This window comes from Phacochoerus africanus, chromosome 1 (assembly GCF_016906955.1).
Source record: "Phacochoerus africanus isolate WHEZ1 chromosome 1, ROS_Pafr_v1, whole genome shotgun sequence".
NCBI classification, from domain to species: Eukaryota; Metazoa; Chordata; class Mammalia; order Artiodactyla; family Suidae; genus Phacochoerus; species Phacochoerus africanus.
In genome coordinates, this window is record NC_062544.1 from 83297003 (window position 1) to 83317816 (window position 20814).

The following is a 20814-nucleotide window of genomic DNA, read 5'->3' on the forward strand; positions in this document are numbered from 1 at the left end:
GGGTTGCAGGCCTTTTCTCAGGGGCTGGTGGTGTTTGGTGCTGCTCTGCAGAAGTGTAGCCCCTCCAAAGGGCAAGCAGGCCTGTGCAGGGACAGCCCCTGCGGTGGTAGGCTTCAGGCAATTGTTGAGGCCAGCCCTCCTGGATGGCAGGCAGCCCCAGGTATGGTGAGAGCGTAGGGGGTGGTGGGGGTGGGGGGAGGGGATGCACTGGGAAGCTCAGCTTTCAGCTAGCTAGCGGGCCTGTAAGCTTGCTGTGGTGTGGGGAGTATTCTATGGGGACCCACCCCTTCTTCTCTCCCCTCCCCAGCACCAGTGCAGACCAGGCTCTTCTCCCAGGTTCCCTCTGATGTGGCTTTCCACTTCCCCGCCCCTAGAATATTGCTCCCTTCCTCTGTGACAGCTTTGTTTTCTAGTCTCCCAGGCAGTCTCTGCCCCGTCAAACTTGACAGACCAGTTTCTAGACCTCCCAAGCAGTCTCTGCTCCGCCCCCCCCCAGCCCTTTCCTGGGTACTAACCTCTGGAGCCGAGGATTCGGTGTCCAGCCCCCACCCAGGCGTCTCAATTTTTGGTGACTGTGCCTGTAGTTCAGATGGTCCGTTCGGTTCTTGATCGGCTTTTCCGTACTCCAACTTACTGCTACACTCTTCTCTGCATCTGGAGATTCCTCCGGTTCGTTTGATCTTTCCCCCGTGTAGGTGACTTTCCAGGGTGCAGGATCCCTTTCTCCTCCTCAGTTCCCTTTCGGGAGCACCTGTCCCACTCAGATTCACCTTCTCTCACTCTCCTCTTTTCTCTTGTTTTGCCTAGTAATGTCACAAACTTCTTGCCGTTATTGGAGTTTAGGTTCTTCTGCCAGTGATTGGTTGCTGTTCTGTGTGAGTCATTTATTCTGTAGATGTGCTTTTTTTGTTGTGTTTGTGGGAGAGGGCGAGCGTGTCCCCCTACTCTTCCGCCATCTTGTCTCCTCCCCTGCCTTTCTCTTTCTGACTTCACTTGGTATGATAATCTTTAGGTAATCCATGTTGCTACAAATGACATTATTTCATTCTTTTTTACCGCTGAATGGTGTTCCATTATATATTTGTGTGTGTGTCAAATATATATATATATATATACCACATCTGCTTTATCCAGTTCTCTGTTGATGTCTTAGATTGTTTCCATGTCTTATTGCAAATAGTGTAGCTATGAACTTTGGAATGCATGTATCTTTTCAAATTATAGTTTTGTCCAGATATATGCCCAGGAGTGGACTGCTGGATCTTATGGCAACTCTATTTTTAGTTTTTTTCTGAAACCTCTGTACTATTTTCCGTAGTGGCCACACCAGCTTATCTTCCCCACCAACAGTGTAGGAGGGTTCCCTTTTCTCCAGGCCCTCTCCAGCATTTGCTATTTGTAGAGTTTTTAATGATGGCCATTCTGACAGGTGTGAAGTGGTACCTCATTGTAGTTTTGATTTGTGTTTCTCTAATAATTAGCAGTGTTCAGGATCTTTTCATGTGCCTATTGGCCACCTGTATGTCTTTTTTGGAGAAATATCTATTTAGGTCTTCTGCCCATTTTTCGATTGGGTTGTTTGGGTTTTTTGTTACTGAGCTGTATGAGCTGTTTGCATATTTTGGAAATTAAACCCTTGTCAGTGGCATCATTTGCAAATATTTTCTCCCCGTATGTAGGCTGTCTTCATTTTCTTTATGGTTTCATTTGCTGTGCAAATGTTTATAAATTTGATTATGTTCCATTTGTTTATTTTTGCTTTTATTTCCATTGCCTTCTGAGACTGACCTAGAAAAAACATTGGTACAGTTTATGCCAGAGAATGCTTTGCCTGTGTTCTCTTCTAGGAGTTTTATGGTGTCATGTTTTGCATTTAAGTCCTTAAACCATTTTGAATTTATTTTTGTGTATGATGTGAGGGTGTTCTAACTTCATTGATTTACATGAGGCTGTCTGGCTTTTCCAGCACTGCTTGCTGAATGGACTGTCTTTTCTCCATTGTGTATTCCTGCCTCCTTTGTTGAAGATTAATTGACCATAGGTGCATGATTTTATTTCTGGGCACAGAGCAGAAGTTTTCCATTTTAATAAAGTCCAGCTTGTCAGTTATTATCCAAAGGCATGGATTGTGCCTTTGGTGTTGTATCAAAGAAGTCATCACTATTCCCAATGTCATATAGGTTTTTTCCTATGTTGTCTTCTAGGAGTTTTATAGGTTTACACCTTACATTTAGGTCTGTGATGTATTTTGAGTTAATTTTTGTGAAGGGTGTTTGTGATGAGTTTTATAATAACAAATATATATTTAGTCTTCATCCCCATTTCTAGCACAGAGCTCCTAAAATCCTTGGAACTTCCTTAGTGATAAAGGCAATAAATGAGTCTTAATATTCATAACAAGCTCCCTTAAAACAAGCCTGAGGTTATGTGAATGAGATAACTTTCTGAAAACTCCTCAAGAGGGAGTTTGTTTGCCAGGAGAATCAACTGTGTGAGTAAAGTTTTGTAATTTGGGCCCCTCACTCCCACCCTTGACCTCCTGGGAGGGGACAGGGGCTGGAGTTTGAGTTCAGTCACCAGTGGCCAGTGATTTAATCAATAATGCCCAAAAGATGAGGTTTAGAGGTTCAGAGAGCTTCTGGGCTGGTGAATACGTTGAGATGCAGAGGGCTTCTCTTCCCATATACCTCTCCATCTGTTGTCTTTTATCACATCTTTTATATAAGTAACTGGTAATGGAAGTAAGTATTTCTGAGTTCTGTGAGTTGCTCTAGCACATTAATCAAACAGGAGGAGAGGGTTGTGGGAATCTCCAGTTTAAAGCCAGTCAGTCAGAAGCAATAGCTAACACCCTGGATTTGCCATTGTCAGTCAAACTGGGGAGGACTGAGCCCTGAAGGTGTAGGCTCCGATATGTACTAGCTTCAAGTAGGTAGTGTCAGAACTGAGTTAATGGTTTGGTGCTGTTGGACAAAACACACAGAGGGTAAGATCTGTGTTTAGACTGATTTTCTGGCATGTGGATGTTTGTTTACTTGTTCCAGCACTATTTGTTGAAAAGACTGCCTTTGCTCCTCTGTCAGAGATCAGGTGACCATATTTATGTGGGTCTATTTCTGTGCTATTTTGTTTTTTCACTGATGTATTTGTCTGTTCTATTTTGTTTTTTCACTGATGTATTTGTCTGTTCTTTTGCCAATACCACACTGACTTGATTACTGTAGTTCTATAGCAAGTCTTGAAGTCAGATAGTGTTAGTTCTCAGAATTTGTTCTTCTTCAGTGTTGTATTGGCGATTTGGGGTCTTTTGGCCTTTCCATATAAACTTCCAAGTCACTGTAGATATCTACCACAGAACTTGCTGGGATTTTAATTGAATTTATATTCAATCTGTACATCAAGTAGAGAAGAACTGACATCTTAACAATGTTGAGTTTCCTCTCCACGAATTTGGAATATCACTCTAGGAGGCGGAGCAAGATGGCAGAGGAGTAAGAGGTCATGCTCACCTTCTCCCACAAACACATCAAAAAAACAAAACAAAACAAAACAAAACAAAAAACCACATCTACATGCAAAACTGCTAGTATAGAACATCAACTGAATGCTGGCAGAAAAACTTAAACCTCCAAAAACGGCAAGAAACTCTTGACATAACTGGGTAGAACAAAAGAAAAAAAGAGAGAAAAGGAATCAGGATGGGACTAGCATTCCTGATAGGAAGCTGTGAAGGAGAAAGAGAACCCACGCCCTGGGAAGCCACCTAACTGAAGGAAAGATCAGCCGAGTTGGCGGGACCTCAAAGTCACCGGGAAAAGTGCAGCAGCTCGACTGAGGACAGCACAGCAGAGTGAGAGCCATACAGATCATCTGAACCACCGGCCTGGACACCACAGCCTGAGACATTTGGGCCGGGGCTGGGCGCTGAAACTCAGGCTACGGAGATCAGCCCCAGGGAGAGGACTGGGGATGGCATGAGGGGCTAAGGAGCAGTACAACACTGGCTGAGGAGGAGAATGCCACATTAGCGGGAACCGGGGAGAAGGTCCGGACCCACAGGAGAGGCAAGGCACCATTGTTGGGGAGGGTGAAAGGAGGAGGGGCGGACCACCATAGGAAACTCCCTGAATTGGAGTGTGCGCATGCCCAAGGGCTTAGAGGGCAGGGCAGCTCTGCACAGGCTAAGGGTGACTAGAAGCCTCTTGCTTGTTTAGGAGAGATTGGGCGCTTCTTGTGCAGGCTGCTGGTGGCCAGGCACCTCTTGTGTGGGCTAAGGGCATCAGGGGGCTAAGTGCGATGTGGTGCCTCTTGTATGATCTACAGGTGGCAGGGACAGACTGTAGCAGTCCTCTCAGAGGCCAGAGGGAGGCGTGGCTTGCCACCACTGGGGGCCTGTGAGTGGGCTCCACCTGCAGCCCCAGTCACCTCAGGGGTTGTCAAAAAAAAAAAGAGGGCACTGCAGCCAAGCACCATATGCTGTTGCTCTCACTCCCCTAGGAACACACCTGCCCTGCAGCTGCCACTGCCAAATGCTCTGGGCGGCACCCAGACACATGGTCACTGTCCTTTCCCAAGACTCTACAACTAGGAGCATCTGGTGCAGCACCTTCATGGGCTAAGCAGGACAGGGTGCTTCTTGCATGGTCTGCAGGTGGCAGGGACAAACCGCCACAGTTATCTCTGATTCCAGGGGTGGGCGTGGCCCACCACCACTGGGGATACCTGAACAAAAATCACTTGCAGCCCCCATTCACCAAAAGGGCACCACAGAGGAGGGCATTGTGACCACATACCACCTGTTGGTGCCAGACATTCTGGGCGGTACCCACATGCCTGATCTCTGTCACTTCCCAGGATACTGCAACTAGGAGCAGCCTGTATAGCACCTCCTGTGTGGGCTAAGTGAGACAGGTTGCTTCATGGAAGCACCTCTTATGTGGGCTAAGTAAGACGTTTGCTTCATGCATGGACTACAGGTGGCAGGGGTAAACTACCACAGTTATCACTGACTCTAGAGATGGTCATGGCCCACTCCCATGGCCCCTGAACAGGCACCACCTGAGGTTCCAGTCACCTCAGAGGAGGGCATTGCACTCAAACACAAGCTGTTGTTGCTGTCACTCCCCTGGGAACTACTGCTGCTGCTGCTGCTGCTGCTACTGCCAAATGCTCTGGTCACCTTGAAGATCTGCCTAGAGCTTATTACCACTTCCCAGGGCACTGCAACTAGGAGTAGCCTGTGCCACTTTCCTGCAGGTCCTTGCTGCTGTTGAGAGCCCAGCAACCAGGCACTGACTGCTGGCCCTACCCATTGCTTCCTTCTCCCTGAAAACACACTGAGCATCCTGGGAGTAACAGCCTGCTCACACTGAAGAAAGAGACAGCAAATATTCACACTCCCACCCCCAAAATAAATAATAACCCCCCCAAATACAAAGGGGTATTATTGTATAGAAGTAGCCTTTTAAGAGTATAGTTTGGCTTCCCCAAACTCACAGAAAAAGAAAAACACAAGCAAGATGAAGAAGCTCAGAAACCATTCCCAGTTAAAGGAATAAGAGAATTCACCTAAAGCAGTCAACAATGAGACAGACCCCCTGCAGTCTGACAGACATCAAATTCAAAAGGGAGATAGTGAAAATACTGAAGAAATTAAGAGAGGATATGAACAGTAATGGAATATTTCTCCATTTATTTAATCCTTTTTTTCATTAATAAGAGTTTTGTTGTTTCTCATATATATCTTGTACATAATTTATACCTAAGTATTTCATTTTTGGGGTGCTAATGTAAATGGTATTGTGTCCTTCATTTTTATTTATTTATTTATTTATTTATTTTTGCTTTTTAGGGCCGCACTCATAACATATAGGGGGTTCCCAGGCTAGGATCTAATCTGAGCTACAACTGCTGGTCTACACCACAGCCACAGCAATGCAGAATCCTTAAGCCATTGAGCAAGGCCAGGGATTGAACCCACGTCCTCATGGATCCTAGTTGGGTTTATTACCACTGACCCATGACAGGAACTCTGGTATTGTGTTTTTTTATTTTTTATTTTATTTTTATTTTTATTTTTTTCTATTTCTTGGGCCGCTCCCGCGGCATATGGAGGTTCCCAGGCTAGGGGTTGAATCGGAGTTGCAGCTGCTGGCCTACGCCAGAGCCACAGCAACGCTGGATCCAAGCCACGTCTGCAACCTACACCACAGCTCACGGCAACGCCGGATCGTTAACCCACTGGGCAAGGGCAGGGACCGAACCCACAACCTCATGGTTCCTAGTTGGATTCATTAACGACTGTGCCACGACGGGAACTCCTGGTACTGTGTTTTTAATTTCAAATTCCATTTGTTAATTGCTGGTATATAGGAAAGTAATTGACTTTTGTATATTAACCTTTTATCCTGCAACTTTGTTATAATCACTTATTAGTTCCAGGAGGGTTTAAAAAATTTTTTTTTGTCAATTCTTTCAGATTTTTCACATAGGTAATCATGTCATTTTCAAAAAAAAACTTTATATCTTCTTTCTCAATCTCTGTACCTTATATTTCCTTTCTCTTATTGCATTAGCTATAGCTTCTAGCACAGTATTGAAAAGGAGTGGGCAGAGGGGGCATCCTTGTTTTATACTTGGTCTTACAGGGCTCTCCAGTAAGTATGTTAACTGTGGGGTTTTTCTGTAGATGTTCTTGGTCACCTTGGGGAAGTTTGCCCCTCTACTTCTAGTTTACTGAGAGTTTTTATCATAAAGAGTGTTTTTGTTGTTGTTGTTGCTTTTTTTAAGGGCCACACTTGCAGCATATGGAAGTTCCCAGGCTAGGGGTCAAATTGGAGCTGCAGTTGCCAGCCTTCACTACAGCCACAGCAGTGCCAGATTCAAGCCGTGTCTACAATCTACACCACAGCTCATGGCAATGCTGGATCCATAACCCACTGAGCAAGGCCAGGGATTGAACCCACATCTTCACAGATAGTAGTTGGATTTGTTTCTGCTGAGCCACAATGGGAATTCCCAGGAGTGTTGGATTTTGTCATCTATTTTGTCCATATCAGTTTTTTCTTTTTCAGTCCATTGATATTGATAGGGATTGAATAGGATAGTTACATGGGTAGTTGTAGGAGTCCCAGTAAGGCATAGAGGGGGAAACCTAGGGAACTTTGGGAGGTCACTGTAAGTTAATAATTGCTCAAGAAAGCCATCACACAAAAGACTCAGAATACCTAAAGCCATCCTGAGAAAGAAAAATGGAGCTGGAGGAATCAGGCTCCCTGACTTCAGACTATGCTACAAATCTCCAGTCATCAAAACCATATGACACTGGCACAAAGACAGAAATATAGATCAGTGGAATAGGATAGAAAGCCCAGAATTAAACCCATGCACCTACAGTCAACTCATCTATGACAAAGGAGGCAAGAATATACAATGGAGAAAAAATAGCCCCTTCAATAAGTGGTGCTGGGAAAACTGGACAGCCACATGTAAATGAATGAAATTAGAACACTTCCTAACACCATACACAAAAATAAACTCAAAATGGATTAAAGACCTAAATATAAGACCAGATGCTGCAAAACTCTTAGAGGAAAACATAGGACAAACACCCTCCTACATAAACCACAGCAACATCTCCCAAGATCCACCTCCTAGAGTAATGACAATAAAAACAAAAATAAACAAATGGGACTTAATTAAAATTAAAAGTTTCTGCATAGCAAAGGAAACCCTAAGCAAAACAAAAAGACAACCCACAGAATGGGAGAAGATATTTGCAAATGAGTGGACTGACAAGGGATTAACCTCCAAAATCTATAAACACCTTCTGCAGCTCAATACCAAAAATACAAACAACCCCATCAAAAAATGGGCAGAAGATCTAAACAGACAATTCTCCAAAGAAGACATACAGATGGCCAAAAAATACATGAAAAGCTGTGCAACATCATTCATCATTAGAGAAATGCAAATCAAAACCACTATGAGGTACTACCTTTCTGGGCCAGAATGGCCATCATCAAAACGTCTACAAACAATAAGCACTGGAGAGAGTGTGGAGAAAAGGAACCCTATTACACTGTTGGTGGGATTGTAAATTGGTGCAACCACTATGGAAAACAGTATGGAGCTTCCTCAGAAAACTAAAAATAGAACTGCCATTGGATCCAGCAATCCCACTCCTGGGCATCTATCCAGAGAAAACCATGACTCGAAAAGTTACGTGTACCCCAGTGTTCATTGCAGCACTATATACAAATAGCCAAGACATGGAAACAACCTAAATGGCCACTGACAGAGAAGTGGATAAAGAAGTTGTGGTACATACACACAATGGAATATTACTCAGCCATTAAAAGGAAAGAAATAACGGCATTTGCAGCAACATGGATGGACCTAGAAATTATCATGCTAAGTGAAGTCAGTCAGACAGTGAGACACATCAAATGCTATCACTTACATGTGGAATCTGAAAAAAGGACACAGGAGTTCCCATCACGGCTCAGTGGTTAACAAATCTGACTAGGAACCATGAGGTTGTGGGTTTGATCCCTGGCCTTGCTCAGTGGGTTAAGGATCTGGTGTTGCCATGAGCTGTGGTGTGTAGGTTGCAGACGCAGCTCGGATCCTGCGTTGCTGTGGCTCTGGTGTAGGCTGGCAGCTACAGCTCCAATTAGACCCCTAGCCTGGGAACCTCCACATGCCGCGGGTGTGGCCGTAAAATGACAAAAGACAAAAATAAATATATAAATAAAAAATTTAAAAGGACACAATGAAATCCTTTGCAGAACAGATACTGACTCACAGACTTTGAGAAACTTAGGGTTTCCAAATGAGACAGGTTGGGGGGTTTGGGATGGAAACGCTATAAAATTTAGTTGTGATGATCATTATACAACTATAAATGTAACTGATTAATTAAAAAATACTATTTAAAAAGCCATCAGAAGGAGGCAGGCTTGCTTAACTAGTGGAGGCACAAGATATGCTTCAGGTCATTGGGTGGGGGCTGGGGTGAGGCCTGCATTCAGGTTCAGACCAAGGGGAGGAGTTTAAGGACCACCTTCTGCTGATTTGATTAAGCACCATGAAGGTCCTAGTTTGACCTTGTAGGGTGCAATATACTCTCTTACTGGATTTCAAGGAGGATTTTTGAATATAGAGGAAGAAGTGGTCTTTTCCTGCCCCCACTCTCCTTGGATGATAAAAGTGTAGCCTACCTAATTCTCAGTACAGAGCCTCCTTGCCTGCCGGCTTGCATCTCTTACAAATGTCCTATCTTAATAAATCTTTTTCTTGCCTATCACTGTCTCTTGCTGAATTCCTTCTGTGCCGAGGCACAAAAAACCTGAACCTCAGTAAGTCCAGATGCAAGATGGACTTAAATTAGAATAATTTAAAAACTGTGGGTTCAAGTCCCAATCTGAGTTTAGGCCAGTTTCAAGTCCTGGCACTAGATTCAAGTCATAAGTGTTGTCAGTTTCAGAATGACAGATTACATGAGTTGATTTTCAAATGTTGAACCAGCCTTGCATGCCTGACTTGCATGCTCTCACTTGGTCATGGTGTATAATCCTTGTTATAAATTATTAGGTTTGACTTGCTAGTATTTTGTTGAAGATTTTCACATCTATGTTCATGATAGATATTCGTCTGTAGTTTTATTTTCTTGTACTGTCTTTGTCTAGTTTTGATACTAGGGTAATCGTGGCTTTGTAAAATGAGTTAGGAAGTACAGTTAACTCTTAACATGAGTTTAAACTGTGTAGGTCTACTTATACTTTTTTTTCCTTTTCTTTTAAAAAAATTATTAAAGTATAGTTGATTTACAATTTTTCTTCAAGTTCTGTTGTACAGCAAAGTGACCGAATTACACACATTTCTTTATGCTGTACAGTTGGGCCCCATTGCCCATCCATCCCAGATATAACAGTTTGCATCCCCAAAAACCACCAAAATGCCCTTCCCTCCCACTCCCTCTCCTTTTCCTCCTGGGAACCCCAAGTCTGCTCTTCTTGGCCATGATCTGTTTCTGTTTTGTTTTTGTTAAGATGGGATCATCTGTTCCATATTTTAGATTCCACAAATAAGTGATATCGGATGGTATTTGACTTCTCACATTCTTTTCCAGTTTTTGTTTACATACATACATACATGGGTGGAGGTTTTTTTGGGGGGGTGATGGGGGTTGGCTGCTGGGTGCAGCGACTTGATGTGGGATCTCAGTTCCCAAACCAGGGATTGAACCTAGGCCTCAGTGAAAGCACTAAATCCTAACCACTAGACCACCAGAGAACTCTGGAATATATGTTTAACTTAGCTATTATCATTGTAAATGCAGAAAAGTTTTCATTATATGTTTGTTTAGCATAACTATCTTTAAAATTTTTGCTTAATATTCCCCCTGGTTTGTATACATTTTCCTAGCTTCATATTGGATATTATTCGTTTGCAGCTTTCATCTATTGGAACATATTCTTCAATTTTAGCTAGTGTCCACTTATCAAACACTAGGCACTTTAAATTGGATATTTTCATGTCCTGCTTGTAGATGAAGTTGAAACTTAGTTGTGATAAATAATTTTTCCAAGGTTATATAAGGAGTAATTAGCAGAGCCAGGATTTCAAATCAGGTATTTTATTTTTGGCCATGCTCACAGCATGTGGAAGTTCCCAGGCCAGGGATTAAACCTGAGCCATAGCAGAGACAGAATGCCAAGTCTGATATTTTAACACTCAAAGGTCCACACCTAGGAGTTCCCGTTGTGGCTCAGTGGTAATGAACCCAACTAGTATCCATGAGGACGTGGGTTTGATCCCTGGCTTCTCTCAGTGGGTTAAAGATCCAGCACTGCCATGAGCTGTGGTGTAGGTCACAGACGCGGCTCACATCTGGCACTGCTGTGGCTGTGGTGTAGGCCAGCAGTTACAGCTCAGATTGGACCCCTGTCCTGAGAACTTTCAGCTCTTAAAAAAAAAAAAAAAACAAAAACTCCATATCCTTTTCTATAGATGCTGTTGTTTCAACTGACTTTATTCTTCTTTCAAATGACTTCCTAAAGTACCAGAAGTGTACTGTTTGTGATTCATAATAGGAATTGTCAAACTTTTTTCCCAATGAGAAGTGAATATTTATTATCACTTTACTAGTTTTTTTTTCCAAATTTAATATTTAAAATATTACCAGTTAGTCTCTTTTGTAAGTTCAAAGTCTTTCCAAGTGTATTTTTATAATCTGTTTTCTTGTTTAAATCTATTCTTGTTTATTGCCTATTTAAAAGTGTTGTCTTGATGTTTATATTTTGCATGTAAATTTTAACTTATCAATCTGTTTCTTCCATTATTTTAACTGCTTCAAATTTTAGAAAGTTTTTTCATCATATATGATATCCAACTATGATTTTTTTCTAGTTTTTCTAACATTCAGTAATTAACTCCTGATTTTGAGTTTGCTTTTGTATATGGTGTAAGGTGTTCAAGCTTATATCCAAATTATTATTCAGTCACCCCAATTTCACTTATTCAATCAAACTCTTCCTCTTGTTGTTCTGAGTACGGTGGCATAAAAAGAATGTAGGCTTTTTGACAAAATTAATTTGGGTTAAATCCTGGTTCTGGATTTTGGTCTCCTTCAAGTTTAGGAGTGACTTCTTTCCAAAAAAGAGCTAGACTTGCTTCCTCTGCTTTGCCCCAAGTGCTGAAGACTGTGGCACCGACCACTACTAATCTGAAGCTTCCCTTACCCAGCCCCACCTGCCATCCACCCCTGGAGCCCCAAGCTTGGAGGACATGGCCTTTGAGCTGGGTAACCCTAGTTACCTGTGTTAGTAACCAGGGTACAGCCATGGTTGAGCTGCACACAAGTAACTACCAGTCTGGAAGTTCCCGTCGTGGCTCAGTAGTTAATGAATCCATGACTAGGAACCACGAGGTTGCCGGTTCGATCCCTGGCCTTGCTCAGTGGGTTAAGGATCCAGCATTGCTGTGAGCTGTGGTGTGGTTGCAGACGTGGCTTGGATCCCGAGTTGCTGTGGCTCTGGTGTAGACCAGTGGCTACAGCTCCGATTAGATCCCTAGCCTGGGAACCTCTATATGCCGCAGGAGCAGCCCAAGAAATGGCAAAAAGACAAAAAATAAAAAATAAACACAGAGGAAAACAGAATTGCTCTGTGCCTCCAGGAAGAGAGGAGAAAGCAAGGATACTAAGCATGTCTCTGCCCATCCTCCAACCATGCATAGAGAGGATGGCCACGTTTGTGAATAGGTCTGAGAAGGTCATTGTCATTCTTTTTTTTCTTTTTTTAATGGCCGCACCCGTGGCTTATGGAAGTTCCCAGGCTGGAGTCGAATCAGAGCTAAAGCTGCCAGCCTACACCACAGCCATAGCAACACCAGATCCAAGCCACCTCTGTGACTACACTGCAGCCCACAGCAACACCAGATCCTTAACCAACTGAATAAAGCCAGGGATGGAACCCACATCCTCATAGATCCCAGCTGGGTTCCTTAATTGCTGAGCCATTAAGGGAACTGTCGTTCTTGACGGTGTGCTGCCCTCTCACGGTGCTGTGGGTCATCTGCATCTCCCCACCATGTTCGTGAGCATCCTCCACCAGACCTCAAAACTGACAGAAGCTGGACCTGTTTGCTTGCTTTTTACATTTTCTGTCTTGCTGAACTTGACTCTGCTTGTCCCTGGTGTATACTTCCTGTACCCTTCGTAGGAGAAGGGGCCTTTGGCATGTTTTTTCTAGTGCTCTGTTCTACTTTACTGTAGCCTTTTTCGTTGTCTCTTTTACTCTTCCTACTGTCATCCATTCAGTGTTTCCAGAGCATCCTATTAGGGAGTGACTTGGGAACCACGGTTCCTTGGCTTTATTGCCCATTCCATTGTTCTCCACTGTCTGCATGCAGGGTGTCCTGCAGGTCTGTGATCTGGGTGTTTCAGTCCTGAGCCGCTGGCAGAGAAGAGCACAGGTGTGATGGGACTTGACATAGTGGTATCTGTCCCACCAGACCCTTAGGGGTGTTGTATCCACCATATGCTTAATGTTCACGAGAACCTTTACATTGCCCCCATTTCTGAGCATGTGGTTCTAGGGCATCATATGTCTCAAGTGCTGGTTGTGTTTCGTCACGTCCAGCCTCCAGGTCCTCGTTCCCTACAAGGTGGTTCTTCAGATGACTCTAATTGAAGGTGGTCCAACTAGGAAACGCAGGAGAAATTTCCCGAGGGCTTTGATAGACAGTTCTTTGCTGACTCCCACTGAGGCTTATTTCAGAGACATTGATGATAGTCCTGGAGGACTGAGAAGGTGAAACCCAGGCAGAAGTCAAAGACGTTCCAGAAGAGCAGGGCAACCACCAGTGCCTGCACCGCCCTTCTGTCCCGAGACTGATGGACAGTAAGGAAGCTTCTCTCTTTTTTTCCCTGCCCCCCATGGTACAGGTCTCTGAGCCACAGTTTAAGACTTACTTCCTCAGCAATTCATTTTGGCCCTCGAAGATTTCAGATAAGCTTTTGAGAAGAAATCTGATACATTTTGCAGAATATAATTGGAAGGCTTTTTCAGATTACCTATTTATAAATGTATAATTATATTATAAATAATTACATTATTTTCAAATTAAAAACTTTTTTGTCTTTTTTTTTTTTTAGGGCCACACCCACTGCATATGGAAGTTCCCAGGCTAGGGGTTGAATTGGAGCTGCAGCTGCTGTCCTACACCACACCACAGCAATATAGTACCAAGTAGCGTCTGTGACCTACACCACAGCTCACGGCAACGCCAGATCCTTAACCCACTGAGTGAGGCCAGGGATCCAACCTGCATCCTCATGGATGCTAGTTGGGTTCGTTATCACTGCACTACCACAGGAACTCCAAAACATTTTTTTGTTTGTTTGTTTGTTTTGGCCATGGTGGGCAGCAGCTTGATATGGGATCTCAGTTCCTAGCCAGGTCTTGAACTTGAGCTGCAGTGGTGAAAGCATGGAGTTGTAACCACTGGACCGCTAAAGAACTCCCCTAAATTAAAACATATTAATTAAAAATGTATTTAAATTTTAAACATTATTTATTTTCCCATATTTATTCATCTCGTGTAATTGCCTAATGGAATATCTATTTTGGGAGCTCCCGTCGTGGCGCAGTAGTTAACGAATCCAACTAGGAACCATGAGGTTGCGGGTTCGGTCCCTGCCCTCGCTCAGTGGGTTAACGATCCAGCGTTGCCGTGAGCTGTGGTGTAGGTTGCAGACGCGGCTCGGATCCCGCGTTGCTGTGGCTCTGGCATAGGCCGGTGGCTACAGCTCCGATTCAACCCCTAGCCTGGGAACCTCCATATGCCGCGGGAGCGGCCCAAGAAATAGCAACAGCAACAACAATAACAAAAAAAAAAAAGACAAAAGAATATCTATTTTGTATCCATTTTATTTTTAAAATGAGAACTTTTATTTCAGAAAATGAAAACCAGTAACAACCTGTTTCCACAGTGATGCTCCTGTTGAGGCAAAGACGGGCACTGAATCTTTTAACTGACCTGGATCGGATTCTTTTGGAAGAGGTTCCCCATTCCCCACCTCAAGTTTGAGTGTTTAAATACTTTGCTGCTCATTTTCACTAAATATAGTGGAAACACTTTGAAAACTGCACACATTCTATCAGCCTTGTTCGACAGGCACCTGGGAAATAAAGGTAATGGTTCTGACACATGCCTTTATTTGATGTGAAGGAAAGATAGAGTCAGAATGTACCTGCCTTAATCCTCTAGTCCAGTGGTTCTCCAGGTGACCCCAGACCAGAAACATCAACACCGGTATCACCTGGGAACTTGTTCAAAATGCATGTTCTAGGGCCCCACCCCACACCTGCTGAATAAAAACTGGGTATGGGGAAGTCCAGAGAGCAGCAGCTCCAGCCCTCTAGGTGACTCTGTCACCCCCACTTTTGAGAGGCCCTGCTCTGCTCAGACCACCCAGAATCTTCCCTTGGGAGGCCTCTTTGAATTTCTGTTGAATTCTGTTGCAGCTGCATTGAAGATGCCAGTGGTCTTTGAAGGTCTGACTGACAAATTACCCTCATCTTCAGAGGCTAGACCAGGAGCCAGGAGACCTGCTTTCCAGGCCTTTCTACCTGCTAACTAGTCCTAGAGGATTCTTTAACCATGAAAATGGAATTTTACTGTCTGCTTTCACTGCTTTATGTGACAGGAAGATGAAATAAAACAGTGGATGTTAAAGTGGTTTGAAAACAACATGTAACAAAGTGCAATGCAGCATCTGGAAGCTCCTGTTGTGGCTTGACAATTAGTGAACCCAACTAGCATGCATGAGGACACAGGTTCAATCCCTGGCTTTGCTCAGTGGGTTAAGGATCTGGCGTTGCTGTGAGCTGTGGTGTAGGTTGCAGACACAGCTCAGATCCCACCTTGCTGTTGCTCTGGTGTATGCTGGCGGCTTCAGCTCTAATTGGACCCCTAGTCTGGGAACCACTATATGACACGAGTGCGGCCCTAAAAAGACAAAAGCCAAAAGCCAAAAGCCAAAAAAAAAAAAAAAAGGCAGTGTGTCATCTGTATAAAAATTTGTCCCTATAGATCCTTCACCTGAGCCAGATTTCTTCATGCATGGTGCTCTCTGTCGATGTGGATGGGCGGCATCACTTTACACTCCCAGTCACATCTATGTAAGAAATCACAACAAATTTAGAACCAATGAATCTAGACAATGCAGTAAGTCCTGGGTGCATGGTGAATAAAAAGTAGCTTTCGTGAGATCCAATCTTGGAAAATCAAATGTTTCCTGGGTTTTTTCACTGTCAAAGAGATAGGGAAAGTGTTAGGAATGAAAGGGGGAAGAAAAAGAGGAAAAACATCCATTTTCTTAAGAATGACCAACTTTTGCAGCTCTTCAGAGCAAATCCCCACGTGGGTTCATGGTACTCAGATTGACCACAGGGTGGCAGTAGCGAGCCTGAAGGCTCAGTCTTGGGCTCTTTTTCTCTGCACAGCAAAGTGAAGAAAAGAGCCTTCCATTAAACACCTGGACGTTTCAGGGAGAGGTTTGGTCTTAAATATGAAGACAGTTCCCATTTGAGGAGAAGAAAGATGACTTATTTAAAGTTGAAGTGTCACGATTCTTTCATTGCTCGTGCGGTATTCTAAGTGAATTACTCCAGTCAACAAAAAATGGGCCCCAGTCAACAAAAAATGGGCCCCAGTCAAAGGCCTGGGCCCCAGTTACACTTGTTTTGATTTATTTTTTCCATTTTTTAAAGTATAGCTGACTGACAGAATTGCACCAAGTTACACTTCTGTATATCACTCTCTTTTTTTGGAAATAATAGCTGGAATGTTTTTAAAGGAGAAATCGCAAGATACCATTTCAGCCCAAAGTTCCTAATAATTTACCCACTGCTCCACATGAATTCAGCCTTGTACCTTGGCATCACCCTCAGGTGCCACCTGACACGGCCCCCTGAGTCAAGGTGGAAGACGCCTTGCTTGGAGCTTTTTGAGCTCCAGCATTGTGGGGCTTTCCACTGTTCCAGGGCCAGTCATGGACAGACTCAACTTCTAGCCTCAGCAAGGGCAGAGGCAGAGAACAAGAAGCTTTCTGGGAAATCATGGTCTCTTTGGGGTTTCTTTAAATTCAGATTATGTACTTTTTTTTTTTTTTTTTTGGCTGTGGAAGTTCCCAGGCCAGGGATCAAAGCTTCGCCACAGCAGTAACCCAAGCTGCTGCAATGACAATACTGGCTGCACCACAAGGGAACTCCCAGATTATGTAAATTAGACGGAGATGGGGTTATTTCTCCCCTTATATAAAAAGGATTATGTATTAAATAAGGAAATCACAAAATTCATGAGTATAGGTTTAAAGCTATTTGGAACTTAGCCTCCTGTCAGAAACACATAGAGGCACACATGGTGCTCGCTCCTTATGACTTAGGCCCCTCAGATTTGTTCCACAGGATGTGACATTTCCTCTGCCCACTTTTCCTGCCTCTTTCCCAGTCATGGGACTCTTATTCTCCCTGACAAGTAAAGAGTGACAAGATCTTTTTTAAAAAAGATCAGTAGGTCTAAATATAAAATTTTAAATGTATATACCTGCCTCTGAAATTATCTTATTAAGGATACCTTCATAATAATCCTTTCATTTCATTGCAAAAGAAACTATTGTAATAGCATGGCTAGGAAGGAAACACAGCTAATTATCAAGATGAATCATTTGGCAAGAAGGAAAAAGTTCCCTATGTGTAAAAATATCTAGTGATTGACATGTTATCAAATTTCCACAAAGTGGATTTCCATGCCATTTAGACCTTGATTTCTTTTCCCCATAGATCACAAGAACCTTCCTGACCAGGATTCATGTCAGATAAATAACATGTTCCCTTATGAATGAAAAGCAGAGGCTTCTGTAGGGCAGTTAAAAGACCAAGATGCTAGGAGTTCCCTGGTGACTCAGCAGGTTAAGCATAGGACTTGTCACTGCTGTGGCTCAGGCCATTGCTGTGGGGTGGTTTGATCCCTGGCCTGAGAACTTCCACGTGCCTCAGGCATGCCCCACCTCCTCCAAAAAAAGATCAGCAGTGCTCTCCCCACCCCACCGCTGATTTCAGCATCATTCCTGTCAGTTCCCTCACTCTGCAGGCCCTGGGGAGTCACTGGGTGATTCTGAGCAGGGGAGCATCTGGATTGACTCAGGCTTTCACCAGATCTCAAAGGCTGCTCCAAAGAGATGGGACTGGAGGGTGGGGCCGTTCTTTCCCTCTGACTTCGGATTTCTGCAGCCTTTCCTGGTCCCTGGGCTCCAGCGCACTGCTGTCCTTGCTGTTTCTTGAATCCCCGAAAGCTCTCACTTGGGCCTTTTGACCGAGCAGTCCTCTGCCCGGAACCCTCATCCCTCAGGTATCCAGGGCCTCCTCACAGATGCCTGCACCCTCCCCCATCTCTATCTCTTCCTAGTACTTACTGCCATCTGACATACCAGGTACAGAACTTCCTGAGTTCATGATGGGGTTAATATCCCAACAAACCCACCATACGTTGGAAATACCGTAGTTCAAAATGCATTTACTACACCGAGGCTACCAAACATCCCAGTTCAGCCAGGCCCACCTTACATGGCCTCAGAACATTCCCATCAGCCTGCAGTGAGTGGGCAGAACCCTCTAACACAAGGCCTGTTTTGCAACAAGGGTTGAGGAGTTCCCTGGTGGCTCAATGGGTTAAGGACCTAGTGTTGTCACTGCCGTGGCATAGGTTCGGTCTCTGGTCCAGGAACTTCCACATGCTTCAGGCATGCCAAAAAAAGATCCCCTCTCCCCCCAAAACCCCACAAAGGGTTGACTACCTCATGGAATTTCTGGAGGTCTGTACTTACAGGGGAAAAGAGGATGGGATGTGGGTCCAAATGGTGGTCAGTGTGTTGGTTGTTCACCCTTGTGTCTGGAGGCCATGGCTGCCCTGCCCAGCATCAGAGATGGGGTTGCACTGCACGTCGCTCACCCGAGAAAGGTCCATATACTAAATTCTGGGTACGGTTTCTACTGAATGCATGTGGCTTCTGAGCCATCATGAAGTCAAAGCATCCTAAGCAGGGGGCTGTTTGTGTTTGACTGTGTCAGTCTCCCCATACATGGGGGAGGGGTCCTCTGGGAAGGGCTGGGTGCCTTCCCGGCTGGGTCCCTAACACCCACACCAGGTGGAGCCCTGGCACGTGTCACATGCATGTCCCAGTGAGCGCCTCCCAGCCCCCGTCTTGGTGGAGGGCATGAAGCAAAGTGTGGAAGCACACTGTCACCTCAGTGGGGCCTTCCTGGAGTTTAGCCTTGTGTCAGATGCCCTGTGATGGAAGGATGTTCGTAGCCACGTTTTCCAGGCTGCGCACACACCTCCAGCCACCATTCTGTTTATGGGCCAGGCCCTGGCCAGCGCTGCAGGTGGATCAGTTGCTGGATCCCCAAAACCCTCATGACTTCCAGGGCCATTATTCCTGGGGAGCCCCCCAACCCCCCTTGCACTTGGTCCCGAGCCGGCACCAGGCCACTTTCCAGCCTGCGCCCAGGCCCCTCTAAGCCCCTGGCCTTGCTCGGTCCTTCCTGAGGCTGCTGCGTGGTGCCACATAAAGAGGGAAGACCAGAGTTTGCAATTTGGTTAAAACGTCTGCGGTTTCACCACTCTTCAGCGAGGGCACACTCCTGTGCCTATTTTCATCATCATGACTCATTCTCTCCTCCCTTACCAGGCTGGCTTCTCTCTCGCGTGAATACCTGGCAAGAATCTGCATGGCCTTTTCTTCCTGACCTGCCTCTGTTCAGGCAGAAATGATTGCCACTCACAGCTCTCCTACCAGGCTCCTTTTGTAAATAATCTAAACGTATTTTCTCAAAGTAGAAAGAAAGGTGCTATATTGCTGGTCCCACAATTTCCTTGTTTTGCTGGATTGCAAGACCCTGAGATTTAAACAAATGTTCTCTGTCCCCAAATCGGTACCGTGCAGCTCTGAGCTGAAAAGGGAGGACAGTGTCAATGCCATTCCTGGCTCCAGGACCCCTGACCCCCCCCCCAACCGTGCCCTTGTTCGTGGGCTCCCTCTACCCCCACCCCCTCCATCCCTTAATGAGGCCACAGCCTTATGCTTTAGAAATACTGTGAATATGACTGAAGATAAAAGTTTCCCCCCCTCATACCACTCCCCATTATCATTATTCTGAAACCAGAGATGGAATGGAAAACAGATTTTGAGACTTTAAAAATTATTCCTTGCTGTTCTTCAGAGGCAAAATTCAGATAAGAAAGCTTATCAATTCTACTTTTGTTTCTACTCAAAATCTCATGACTGCTCACTCAAAGGCCCCTTGTTTTCATCTTCAAACACTGTTCACAGTGTCCTGGATGGATGGCAGCCTGTCCTGGGCTCTGGTATTTGGATGGTACATTTATTCCCTGGGGGAGGAAGTAACAGTTTGAGATGGGGCAGGGCTGGGGTGCCGGGGCACGCTGATCATGCTGAGAAGTCTGAGTTTGCCGGAATTCTGATGGAGCACTCCGGGTCCGTGGTCTGTTGCTGAAAATAATTATGGTTGCTTTTGTTCCTGGAACTTTTGAGAGAAAAAGCAATGTGCAGTGGCTTGGAGAGTCTAGTTTTCAAATGCAAACATGGGTTCTGAGTAGACTTGGCCAGGGTGTCATTTTCTCTTTAAAGAGAAAATGGTTCCTCAATTTGTCTCTGTTGTCTTGATGTTTGTTTGGATTCCCAGGGCGGCTAGTCAGCCTGGGCGCTTGGCCTCAGAGCATGGGGCCTGACCGTGGCACACCACCTGGGAAGTCTGTGTGCCAGGGGAGGGGCTTCAGCCAGGAGGCCAGGCTGATTTTCAAGGCAGAACTGGACTCTTCACTCTAAAACACCTAGTACACAGAACTATTAGAAATTAAAATTCCTATTCTGGGGGGGAGGTGGAAAAAGGCACACAGAAGTGTCACTGTCAGAGATATGATTTGCTTCAAATCTCTTATGGTAGGAGCTACAAAGCTGAGTTTACTTTCTAGAAGATTGCATTTGGTTACTGAAAAAGGATTTTTATTTTATTTTGCTTTTTAGTGCCAAAACCTGTGGCAGATGGAAGTTCCCAGGATAGGAGTCAAATCCGAGCTATAGCTGCTGGGCTGTGCCACAGCCATAGCAATGCCAGATCCTTAATCGACTGAGTGAGGGCAGAGATCGAACCCGCATCTTCATGGATACCTGTCAGATTCTTAACCTGCTGAGCCACAACAGGATCCTGCAAGAGGATTTTATTT

The 20814-nt window shown here is 44.7% G+C and overlaps 1 protein-coding gene across 5 annotated transcripts in view; it reads left to right on the top strand.

The window, feature by feature from the left end:
• BTD (biotinidase) overlaps nt 1-20814 on the top strand; it is a 51209-nt gene that overhangs the window by 11621 nt on the left and 18774 nt on the right. For 2 of the 5 annotated variants that reach the window (XM_047768681.1, XM_047768670.1), the window contains exon 3: nt 14498-14699. The exons of the other annotated variants lie outside the window; for them this stretch is intronic. The gene's annotated coding sequence lies outside the window, so the exon portion shown is untranslated. The remainder of the gene's footprint in view (nt 1-14497; nt 14700-20814) is intronic. 5 annotated transcript variants of the gene reach the window in all.